This window comes from Arachis hypogaea, chromosome 1 (assembly GCF_003086295.3).
Source record: "Arachis hypogaea cultivar Tifrunner chromosome 1, arahy.Tifrunner.gnm2.J5K5, whole genome shotgun sequence".
NCBI classification, from domain to species: domain Eukaryota; kingdom Viridiplantae; phylum Streptophyta; class Magnoliopsida; order Fabales; family Fabaceae; genus Arachis; species Arachis hypogaea.
The window spans coordinates 26484998-26498468 of record NC_092036.1 but is presented as its reverse complement, the minus strand read 5'-3'; positions in this window follow the sequence as shown (position 1 = coordinate 26498468).

The window sequence follows — 13471 nt, the reverse complement described above, 5'->3', positions numbered from 1 at the left end:
CAAGTTTCAAAATAAACAACTGCTATTCAACACGTGTTGTAGTGCTGGGAAAGATTTTTTATTTTTTATTAAGAACGGTTGGATATAGCAAATACGTTGTTGGACAAATATCGATAAATGTCGTATATTATTAAAATATGTCCGACATACAGACACAACAACTTTATGACATGTTGATATATTTTTGTGGTTTGTGGGATTTGGCCATTTTCTTTATCCTAAAAATAGAAAAACCCTAATTCAATTCATCATTCTCACCCATTATCATATTTGTACCAACAAGCAGCATCAAGAAAAAAAAAAAAAGGCAGGAGGATATTTCACTTAAGTCTAGTTTAGGTAAACAACTTAATTAAGATACTTTTGAAAAAATAGTTTAAACAATAAATGATTATATTAAAAGTAGTTTATAAATAAGTTATTTTGTATTTGGATTTTTAGTTCTAAAAGTACTTATTTTATAAAAATGCAATAAAAAATAGTAATATTATGAGAGAAGTCATTTTTTTTAACTTTTTTATAAACTCCTAAAGAGCTTCTTAGAAAGTTATAATTTGATTTTAAAAATTGCATTAAACATTAATACTACTACTTTTTATAAGTCAAGCTCAAAAAAATTACTTTTTTGATAGTTTTTAAATGGATCCTAAATCCTAGCCTGTGTAGCACGTTCAAGGCAATATCATAGGAAACTTGAAAGTATATATTTGTCATGTGTGTGTATTTTTTTTTAATAGAAAATAATAATTTGTAGGAATGCAATATAGACAACAAAAAAGCATGTGCATTATTTTTTAATATGGATTGGTTAAAAATAACATCACTGTGTTCTCTAAAAACTTATTTTCATATAGGAAGAAAAAACCATTTGAATAAAAGTCCTTCCACGACATAATGGAAATTGATAGATGCTTGCCATTGTAAACATATCGGTGCAGCGATAACCACAAGCTAAGATACACGTGCAAAAATCCTTTACTTGTATAAATACTATAATCTTCATAATAAATATCTAGTTATCATCCGAAGTTTATTTTTCCCTATTATACTTCTTTCCCATGATGGCGGCTGTTATCTGATCTTTCAACGGAAGAAAAAGAAATGTATTATTATAGTGAGTAGTAGTGATCGGTCATTGTGCAATTATCAAACTGAATTTTAAGTAATTAATATTGTGATGAGATAAAAGTCCCAATCATCAAAAGAATCTAGGCCACGTGAATGTATATATAAAATTCAGACATTGAAAACATTTGAATTATTAACTCAAAAGTGAATGGTAATACTATCTGCGAGATTCATTTCGTTCTTAATATTCATTTAATCATTTGGGGTGAATAATTATTTGTTTTGATGGGAGATGATTTTTAATGGAATAAGATTTTATAGAAAATAAAACAGAATTTAATTTAAATAATATTCTCTTTGATATATATATAATATATAAAATATATATAAAATAATTAATAAAATAATTAATAATATTATAAAAAAACAAAAATAAAATGAGTATCCAAAAAAGTAAATTAAAATTTAATTTTTTATTATTTATAGATAAAAGTGGGCCAAGTTCTATGGCCAACCCTACTTAAAAGAGCAAAGAAATTAAAGGTAGGTGAACAAGGGATAAATTCCTTTGAACAGACAAAAAAAAAAAAAAAAAAAGAAAAGAAGAATATTCCCGTTCACATTGACCCATTTAACTTGAGAAAAATAAGATTTCCTTAATTTTTTTATGGATCTCTTTAATTTAACGTACGCTTTCGTTTTCTCAAGAAAAAACTCTTTACAATAACTAAGACTCATTTTATTAGTGTACAAAACGTTTCTGGTAGGGATTATGAGATTTATCGAGAACTTGCGAGTCGAGGCGGTTGTCGAATTATCTAGTTAAAACAATAAAAAATGATATTTGTAAAGATATTTCAACATTTAAGTCTTAATAAATCTAAAAGGTATAAAATATGTCAAATGAATGACGTATTTAAAGGAGTTTTTATCTTTTTTTTATATAACTAGTGGCAATTATTATATCTTAATCTGACTAAGATAAATGAAGTATTTAAATTCGAATATTGGTTAGAAAGTGTGAGATCGTTTTAGACCTTCTAAAAAAATAAGGGAGTCGACTTTAAATATCTGAATTTGAGACCGTTCAAGTACAAAATTCGAGAGTCAGGTTCGTAACAATAAATATGTCTAATAAAATTTTATCTTTCTTTCGGAAAAAAAAAATACTGAAGAAGTGCATCTAAATAGTGAAGTAAACATCATTACTTTAAAATTTGTTACTATATTAGTACATATTATTATTATTATTATTAACTTATCCCATAATTGTTTCAGAGATATTTCTTACCATTTTTCACCCTTTCACGACGTCATAAGTGGGTTGGATCGCTAACTTGCAAATGTTATGTAACAACTTGTTAGTTGAATTAAAAGATGGACTATTGGAAATGTTTAGTGATATAACTCAGTAACTTGATAGTTGAAAGGTCAATAATATATCAAGGAAAAGGCATGCATATATCTAGCTTAAATAGATTATGTGAAGGTAAACGTGTCAAATAGCAAAACCTTAAATAATTAGTATTTTTTAATAAATGAAAAACATTATTTATCAAATAAATTAGTAGATTAACGAAATCCTTTTTGGTGATGCACATCTTGAACGGAAAATTTATATATGGTAATATGGAAGCTAAAATCGTGAATTTGTTCAAAATGGTTCACAAGCTGAATTTCCGAAATATGAGTCCAAGTTTTTTGCATGCATGTTACGGAAAGCATCCCTTTTTTATATTTTTCAAGTTGCAAAAAAGTAGTTTTTTTTTTTTCGTTTCTCTCGTTGGTAAATGCACCCTTTTATTTTAAGAGGGATGTTCTGGAGAATCAGCATAACTTGTTATTTTTCATAAGCAATTACATAATAATATTTAAAAATATAAATTAAAAATATATTATTAAATTACTAAAATTTAAAAAATTAGACTGATAACTAAAAATACTAATAGAAAATACTAACTTTTATTAGTCTTTAAATTTTTTTATTTTAAATTTTGTAAGTTGTGAAAAGATATTTTTGCAAATGGCAAAAAGTCTGTTTAACGTTTTAAAGGTAAGAAACTGGATATAAAAAAGCAACTTAAACGCTTTATTATAACGGTGAGATATTTGTGTGTAATTAAAAGACTACTTTTTGTTATTGTTTGACAAAATATGGAGTTACAAACCGATCTTTGTCAAACATGCAAACTCATGCTTTAAAGAAGCCGAATTATATTTTATACAGGGCGGAGCTATATTGTAGCAAAGGAGAATAATGGCCCCTAATTTTAATTTTTTACATGTAAATTATATGTAAATTTCAGTTTAGCCTCCTCTCAAAATTTTATTTTAATCTTAATTTATTATATAAATATTTTTGGCCCCCTCTAATCTTTTCTCTAGCTCCGCCCCTGATTTTATAGACACTTAATTATAGTATTTGGTGGGTTAATATAATTCTAAAGTGTTCATCATTGATAAAGCAAGTATGCAACAATTACTTTTGGTTTATCAATGACTCAAGTTTAAGTATTAATAATAGAATTATATGTTGAGCTAGATCAGTCAACTATGAATGAGGCTGAAGAGGAGTACAACATTGATGAAGGAAAATAAACTAAGAAGAAAATAATCGAAATCGTCAAAAGAAATTTGAAGGCAACTATCAAATTAGTGACAAAAATGAGGATGAAACGACAATATAGTCATGCAAAATGCAGAAAATACAAAGGCAAACCAACAACCCTTCAAGTTGTCATCTTTTATATATGTTTTAGATCTTAAGGCTATGCATATACTGAAACTTCTTCCGTATGCAAACTCGAGTATGTGATACAAATAATTTTTTATAGCAATAGTTTATAAGCAACTAATCAATTATTTGCTAATTATATTGAAAATTTTCACTACAAGGAACAGTGAATTTTTTTATGCTAAAAATTGACGGCCAATTTTTTTGTCGTCAATATTTTTTTACATCTTGTTGTCGATATGATTAAAAAAAATTAAAAATAAAATATTAAAATCGACAGTTAAATCGTCGATTATTTTGATGACATTATAACCTCCTCTTCTTATTTTTATATTGTTGACGAACCGTTGAATTAGAATACTTTTTCTCTAAAATCGACGGATATGGCATCGATTTTAGTATTTAAAATATTGACATCACATTATCGTTATAATGACCCAATTCCCAGTACGTCATGATCATACTGGAAACCGAGTGTCACCAACTTGCTTACCCAAACTTTAACGATTTACTATTAAGCTTGTCATCGAATTAATGCACTATCGAATTTTTGGAAAAACTTTTACTTTATAAAAAGATTTGCGAGGACAGCTAATTAAACATACACAAGTCACAATAAGGAATCAAATAAAGCATACACAAGGCCAACATTATATATAAACATAACATATATCATAGATCATACATACATATAAAGATACTACCATATATATCATAAGTTAGCATACAACCCTTCATATCTTGTTACTATATACATAATTAACACTTCGGGTCCTGGTCCATTTGGGAAGCCCCTTAGCTGGCGTCTGAAACTAGGCTAGCCAGTATTTACAGCTCCTAATCTCTCGGTGGATCTATCCAAAAGTGAGAGACTAAACCAAAATTCCCACGCTAAACTGAAGGCGCCACCCGAAATTCACTACCAACTCTTACTATCTCTGATCGATCATAAGACGAGATCTCTATCACCTTCATAACCTTCTCTGGGTCCTCGTATATATAGGGCTAATATTAACTAGATTTCCTGTTTCCATCTGAAGGGGAAGAGCAAGGGTAAGAACTGCGGAGTTCTTAGTAGGGTCAGGGAGGTTAGTTAAGTCCGTTTTAATACTATACCTAGTCAGCAGCAACAGCCGAATCACGCATCAAACAAAATAACTATAGAACATAACGAGAAAACAAACACAACACATACACAATCACAGAAAACAGAATTCATAGAAGATATGTTCAAACAATCATGATGCATGTCTATCCCTAGTGCATGTAATGAGCTCATCTGTCGGTTTCGACCCACTCCCGACATAACTCAGTAACCTTTGTCTGATTTTGGTTTCCAATGCCATAACCTCTCTAAGCAACCTCTATCTTACAGGTGCGACTCTCTTGAGCCGATGTATGCAAACATAAACTCTGTAAGCAACATCGGTCTTACAGGTGAGGCTCTCTCTGGCCAATGTATGTATCGATAACCTCTATAAAAAATCTCTGTCTTTCAGGGGCGACCATCCCTTGGATTGGCCGATGTATCTCTGGAAGCAAATTTCGGTAGACTCACCACCATATCTCTACTCGTTTTCAGCAGGTACATAATCATCTCAGCTTGTTCTCAAGGCCCAATATACTTCTACTTATCCCCTTTTCGTTTCGTTCTTTCTTTCGTTTCTTTTATTCCTACTCTCTGCTCTCCTGTGGCAGAGGTTCTTTAGATTCTTTTAATCTTTACTCTCTGTTCATCAGTAGCAGAGGTTTCTTTAATATTTTTCTTTCCTTTTCTTTTCTTTCTTCTTCGTCTTTCTTTTCTATTTTTCCATAAATAAATTATTTTCGCATTATTCCCTTGCCTCTCCCTAAGTGTCTTATGGAAAAGAATTATAAATTTCTTTAATTAAGTCTGCGTTCTCTTAAACTTTTAGGATTACTTTGCTTGCTTGCTTACTCAATAATATTACACATTATAATATTCTTACAAAATAATATCTTTGATAAATATTAATTATAGTAATGATTTATTTTAATATAAATGATTAATTTTAAAGAAGTATTTAAAATAATATTTATAATCTTCTTTTAAAACTTAGTTTATAAAACCTTATTTTTAAACTTTTATAAATCTAACCTGAACTTTTATAAAATACTCATTTTATCCCTGAACTTTACTTATTACCCAAAATACCAGAAAACTTATATAATTGCAAATTATACCTCAATTTTTATATACAAATAAAATGTAATTACTAATCTTTCTTTTATACCAAAATCGAAACCCTTAGCTCTTCTCTTTCAAAATATTACTTGTATTTTAATCCGTTTTTGAGTCTCTCAATTACCGATTTTTCTCAACTTTTAATTTAATCTTTCAACCACCAAATATCTTCAATCTCCTCAAAATACCACATCACAACAGTGCCAAACCCATTAAAACAACCCCAGCTGAGCTGTTCCTCATAGCAAAACCAACAAATCACAAGCAATAACAATAATTCAACATAAACTCATTCAAACTCAAACAATAATCAATTAAATCAACATTCACTTATCAAATTCACATTTAATTATTATAAAGTTATCAAACCCTATTTCCATGCGAATTTTAAATCAACGAAAACTCCGAAAAAACTTTTTAATCGAGCTGCTGAAGAAAAAAGTCAAAAATCGTCTGTGTCTCTTAAAATTTTAATTGGTCAAACTCGAGGGAAAGAGAAATTACGTCACCATCAACTTCTATCAAACAAAAATAACGCTAACGTATAGAAGAGAAGGATACAAACACTTTTATCAGATTATATTTTTTATTAGAATTACGAATCACAAAACTCGTGGGAGGCCACGGTTCTCTCAAGGGTTACTCTCGATTTCTCTCTCCTTTTTTTTTTGTAGCATTTGTAGCATTCAACAAGGTTGTATACTCTATGCGGACCATGGCAGGAATCATAGCAAAATAGGTCACTAATTGTCCAAAAAATTTATATTAATCAACAACTTGAAACAGTCAAGTTAAAAAACTTCATAAATGGGTAAAACAGTAGACCAAGGGCATTCAACATGCAGCATACTAACAATCCCTCATTAAGCAATTTAAAGAGTTCCATTAAGTCACGACAACTTCAACACAGAAGTCTTGGGCAGCCTATAAATCCAAATCCAAATTTTTAGAACTATTGCAATATCTTCAAGGGTTCAGGTATCGTGTCGCCCACACAGTTAGGTGCCACGCATTCTTCGTATCAGGGGACATTCCACCATATGGATATTCATTCTCGTCCGGCGTTTTATTGAGGTCATATGATAGCATCGAGGCCTTTTGTCCAGCAGAATCAGCCTCTTCAGAGCTTTCGGAGGAGACATCAGCCTCTTTTTCCACTGAATCCGGCACCACCTCCCCCGTTTCTTCGGGTGCCTCCTGAACCTGGGATCGAGATAATCCTGACAGGTATGTCATGGCCAAATATAAGCGCAAAATGTTAGGACTTAGTGTATGAACGTAATTATTCTAATTCAAAGAATTTCAAGAAGTTGATAATATTACGTTCCCATAGTCGTTCAAGTCCATCTTCTATGAGTTTGAACTCCTCTCGTGCTGCAATATCCAGTTCAACAACAAGAATATTTTCATAGCGTACCTGCACAACACACCACCCAAATAATGTAGAAACACCTTTTGTAAAAACCACAGACAATGCAATCCCTTACAATATATGATATATATAATTATTCACATCATTCCAAACCTATACCATTACCAAACAGATTCAAGAAGGCATAAAAGATATGGCATCCAAAAAGGAGTACACAAATAACAGCATCAAAAATTGGAACCTTTGGGGTTGCTCCTACTTAAGTTAGAATTAAAAAATTTAGCTCATGCACAGAGTTCAGTGTACGAAGAACAATTAAAAGAACGCCCACCTTCAGCAATTTCCGTTGACATATATATGTATATACTTGTATAAAGAAGCAAAAGGTTAATTGCATGCATTTGAGCCCTTCTAGAAAACTCAGCCATTTGTATTTTATAAGAGACATTACTATTAAATAGGATAAGGACAATAAGCCTACGTAATCCCAGAATTCAGCTTCATGACAGGGTTGAGAATTTCCCATTATATATATATATATATATATATATATATATATATATATATATATATATATATATATATATAAATAATGTTTCATCATGACATTACCTTCAGCAGGTATCAAATTTTCCTTTAATTTATTACACCCGCATAGATTAGAAACATGGCAATTAGAAACCACAAAAGGATCAATATTATATGCTTGAGTACGACAAAATTAAAGGGTCTATATTATATTAATGAACAGAATTTAATTATAATCTTAGAAAGCAAATAAAATAGTTTAGATATCTAGATAGATAAATATTATATACGTTAGATAAATAGCCCTGGAATAACACCACTATTTTACCTTCACCTCGTCAAGTATTTTCTGCGACTCCCACGAGTCCGTACTTGTTATAAACTCAAACCCATATTTGGCTCGGTACTTTCGGTCCCAATGAAGCAATTCCTAGCATTTACACATAAACATGTATATATGGGTTTCCCTCACAAATAAGAAAAGTATTTACAAAATAAAATTGGGTAGCAGCAAACAAACCCTCATCATTGATCCTGGGGCATAACGAATGGCTCGAAAGAGGTGACTTTGTCCAGAGAAGGCATCCAACCATGATTGTATAGGGGACTCTCTGAACCACAACTGCCTTGCAAATGAGGTTGCGACCTCCAACGAAGAGAAAGGAGACGCATCTATCATCTTCTCTGCGAACCAACGGCTTCTGGAAATGAGAAAGAAGTCTCTGCTCTCCAATTTCCCTGAAAGTCAACAGAGATAGAAAGATCGTCCAAGTACAGCATAAGTTTACATGAGAGGATAAGTTTTAAAAAATCTAAGAAGTCTCAATCAATTCGACCTATTGTCCAACGATATGACAAACATAGAATCCATTAAATACAATCCAATCTCTTAGGAATCGGCTGCCTCATCACAGTCTTCAACCCCGTCTGTAATGGATTCCTCTAAATCACCGTCTCTTGTCAACCGCAGGCCTTCGACATCAAATTCAGGCAAGCTAGTCATACAGGATTGTGATGAAGGTCGACCTCACAATGTTCATAGTCCTCGCCCATGTCAAACAAATCCCTTGGTTTCACATGGACTACTACACTCCATCCGCTCTCCACCTCATCCTCCACGTAGAATACAAGACGCGCCTCAATTGCCAAGATGTATGGCTCATCGTCTTCTCGATCACCGGTGTGAATCGATGTCGCAAAATTGACACAGGTGTGGCCGAAAACATCCTGTCGGATACCTCTCCCCGACGTGGTATCCGCCCAAAGACACTTGAACAAGACTACATTGAATTGACCACTGTAATTTAGCTCGATGATGTCTACTAATCTCACGTAATACGAGACACCGCCAATAGCAACATTGGCATCCCGTTTACTTGCATAACTTCTAGTATCCGAAGTGACATAAACCCCGCTGTTCTATGTTTTCATTCTTTCCTCCCTCGACATGGTCCTAAATTTAAATCCGTTGATGTTGTATGCCATATAGCGTTTGGCCTGAGCATTCGGACCGCAAGCAAGCCATTGCAACTCGTTCGAATGATTGGCGCTTCCAAATGTGACCTGGCATTGAACAATAGAGGCAAGAAAGCATAACATGGTAGTAGGATCCAGGAGATATTAAGATTACCTTATGCCTGAGCCAGTTCGAAAATTCTCTGTGCACAACATTATCTACGTGAGACTGGGACCTTGTTTTACTTCGCAACCTTCTCTTTGTGATGGCTCTGAACTCACTGTGCACACAAAAAGGTATTTCAAGTTCAGTACTATCAAAACTGAATTGGCTCACGGTATAAATTTAGAACTCAGGCTCTGCACGTACTCCAATAATTTCTCTACAGCAATGCAGTTGACCAGTACATGACGATGTGCTTGAAGCTTTTCGGTGGGTGTTAGTTTGAAAAATGAGGCTGCCCCGACCGCCTTTCCAACCTCTGGGAACAAGTTGGCAATCTCACTCGGCCGGGCATCGCTCGGCCGGTCGTCAACGCGCGTCGGTCGGTTGATCCTTATCTCGACGTTATCTAGGTATCTTGAACAGAATGTGAGAATCTCCTCGGATAGGTAGCCCTCTGCTATCGATCCTTCCGGTTGTGCCCTATTACGCACGTACTGCTTGAGACGACATAGGTACCTTCGAGAATGTAACATATAAATTAATAGGTGACAGATCCTAATAAAACAGGCCGAGAAATCTTAAGTAGATCTTTACCTCTCGATTGGGTACATCCACCGGTAGTGCACTGGGCCACCGAGACGTACCTCCTCGACCAAATGCACCGTTAGATGAACCATGACTGTAAAGAAGGAAGGTGGAAATATCATCTCCATATGGCACAGAGTATGGACCACACGATCCTGAAGGAGAGGAAGTTGTTGAGGATCTATGGATTTACTGCATATTAGTCGGAAAAAGGCTGATAAATCGGCCAGGACAGCGGACACTGGGGTCGGCAATACGTGTTTTGATGCAATTGGCAATAGATGTTCCATTAGAACATGGCAGTCATGACTCTTCAAACCAAATAACTTGCGCTGTTTTAAGTCAACACAGCGAGAGATGTTGCTAGAGTACCCGTCTGGAAAAACCACATTCTTTATGGTCCTAAGAAAGACATCCTTCTGTGAGTTCGACATGGTAAAAACTGCAGCGGGATACTTTCCACCTTCAAGTGGCCACATATCATGCCTGATTCCCATCATCTGGAGATCTTTACGAGCCTTCAGGTGGTCTTTGGATTTACTGCTCTCGTTCAACATAGTGAATACAATGTTATCGCACACATTCTTCTCTATACCCAGCTTTTGGACATATAGCATGCAGTCATTTGGACATGCATTTATCTTCTTGTACTCTATACCCAGCTTTCTTATGATCCTCTTGGCATCGTGCAAGGTCCTCGGAATCTGTGCATGCTCAAATGCATCCCCCAATAGCTCTAGAATCAATCCAAAAGCCTTGTTGCTCACTCCGCACATGCACTTTATATGGTACAGCCTAACCAGGAAAGAGAGCTTCGAGAATCTTGAACATCCTGGATATAATTCCTGCTCGCCGTCATTAAGCAAGTCTTGAAAGGCACGAGCCTCGTGACTAGGTTCATTAGATAAGTACGGCAACCCATCCGCAACGTCTCCAGCATGCCCATGCATGGAATCGTCATCCTCGCTCTGCAGTCCCGGCAAATTGAATGCGTCGTGGATCATGTCACGCATTTGATCTCCTGAATTTATAGTGGGATCTAGTTCTTCCCTACCGCTGGGTCTCTCGTCTATTATCCTCTCACCATGATGTAACCAAAAGGTATAGTTGGGGGGAAATGGTTTCATCAAAAGATGATCGTATGCATCTTCTCTAGTCTGGAAAAATCGGAACCCACACATAGGGCATGGACAATGTATCATCCCATCGGATGATGCATTGGCAAATGCGAAGTCGAGGAATATATTCAGTTCATCCCTATATTCTGTACTACCTCGTGGCTTTGTAATCCAGCTCTTATCAATGTCTTAGTAAATGAAATAGCACATACAAATAGATACTTAGTAAAAAAGTACATAGAAATAAAAACCCCAACTAAAAAATGGGGTGTGTGTCAGTTGAACCAATAACAGTTTATCATAATTATGTTAAGGGACAGTACCATACGATAATAAACTCGACAAGATATTACAAGCTAAACCATGTAGGAAGAAACGCAATAACTCAAAACAGAAACAGAACCAAAGTTGAGTGCATCCCAGATAACATGAAGAACAGGAAAGGTATTGGGAAGGAGGCTTACTCATGTTTAAAATTCTGTGCTTTCTTAAAAGAATACTGGTAGAAAGAATTGCTGGTTCCAAGTCCAAAAAATGAAAAGATAAAGAAAAGCTACCTTAAAAATTGAAAAAGAAACCAAGAATAACTGTTAAAATTAAATAATAAATAGGTCAACAAAGATAACTAAACAATGATCATGTACAGTGAATTGGATCTTTAAAATATCTCGAAAATGGAAGACAAAAAAAAGTTAGAATTAAAAGAAAGTTAATAAAAAGGGGTCAAAATAACAATAATAACAAATGGAGGATAGATTCATAAAACTTTAAGGATATATTACACCTTGTATGCTTATAAGAAGCTCTTATTATAGTTTCCCTGCCATAATTGTCTTTGACCGTGTAAATATAATAAACAAGTTCAGTGAGTAAGAATGAATTATTAAGCCCTCAACTCAATTTCAATATATTGAACAAGTCACTTGTAACGGGTTTTGAGAAGTCAATATTGTTCCTTTACTTGGAAAAGAAAAAGGGCATTCAAGAAAATGTGGTTTTGAGCCATGGTAAGGGAGCTGCTATAACATTAATAATTATAGTAACAATGATGAAGAATATAATTGAGTTCTTTATCTATTTTGGCTTCATCTGCCATGTGACATAGAAACTGTATTACCCAAGCAGGAATTAGAAAGAGGAAACCATGGTCAAGCGAAATCAATTGAAGTCAAGTAAAAAAAAGCAACTTTATAAGTAAACACGCAGAGTCCATAATATCTTTATTGTTTTTCATTCTTGGATAAATGCCCAAAGTCCTATCTTATATAAACCATACTTCTCTATCAATAATTAGTATATAAACCATGACTATAATACAAAGGAAAACTGTATATTCTGTTGGAATTAGTATATAAACCGTGACTAAAATCCTATCCATAATATCTAGCTAGCTGCGGATACTAGTTAAGCACTACTTTCAAGTTTGACATAAATAATAATACAAAGGAAACCTGTATATTCTGTTGCAATTTGTTGAACATAACAGATACCATCAGTCAAACCAAAAATGAAATAAAGACTCATGTATCTATATGTTTGTTAGAACTTAGTAACTCCTCTTGACTTCAACATTTCATTCATTAGTCATATTTTTTGGAAATTAGAATGCCACCAAATATACTATATGATCAATTATCCAACAATATCCAAAACTCACACAATATTGCTTATTTCACTTTAATATTACTAACAATAGGCAAAAGATGCAGTGGTGACAAGTTTTCAATGCAGGTAAGTATTGGTTATAACACATATACACTATTATGGTTACATCATGCCCAAATCATTCTTATTAAAACCCTTTTCCTAACCAGGAGAATTGTCAATTCCACTACTCACATGTGCAAAAGATGAATGGATACAACATTAATAAATCAAATTTATCAGAGTGGATTCAAATTTCCAAGCTTAGAGGCAGACCATAGAGGCAGGACAGAATGCAAAGATCACAATGGAGATCATTATGAACACTGTAGCGTTTGTATGTCTGTAGTTCTGTACACGCACCTGAAAGGAATGATGACAACCACTTTGCATCTATATATCAGGGTTAATCCATAACCTTGTAACTAGACTAGTCTATTTAATTTCATACTTTAAAAGCAACATACACAGGGAGGGGAGTCAGTGATGTTTCAAAGGCTAGTGGGATTTTCTTGTCTCTCAACCAAAGTATTTCAGATTCAATCCAACTCACACGATTACCCTTCAAGTTCAACTAACTCTATCAGGTTTAAGA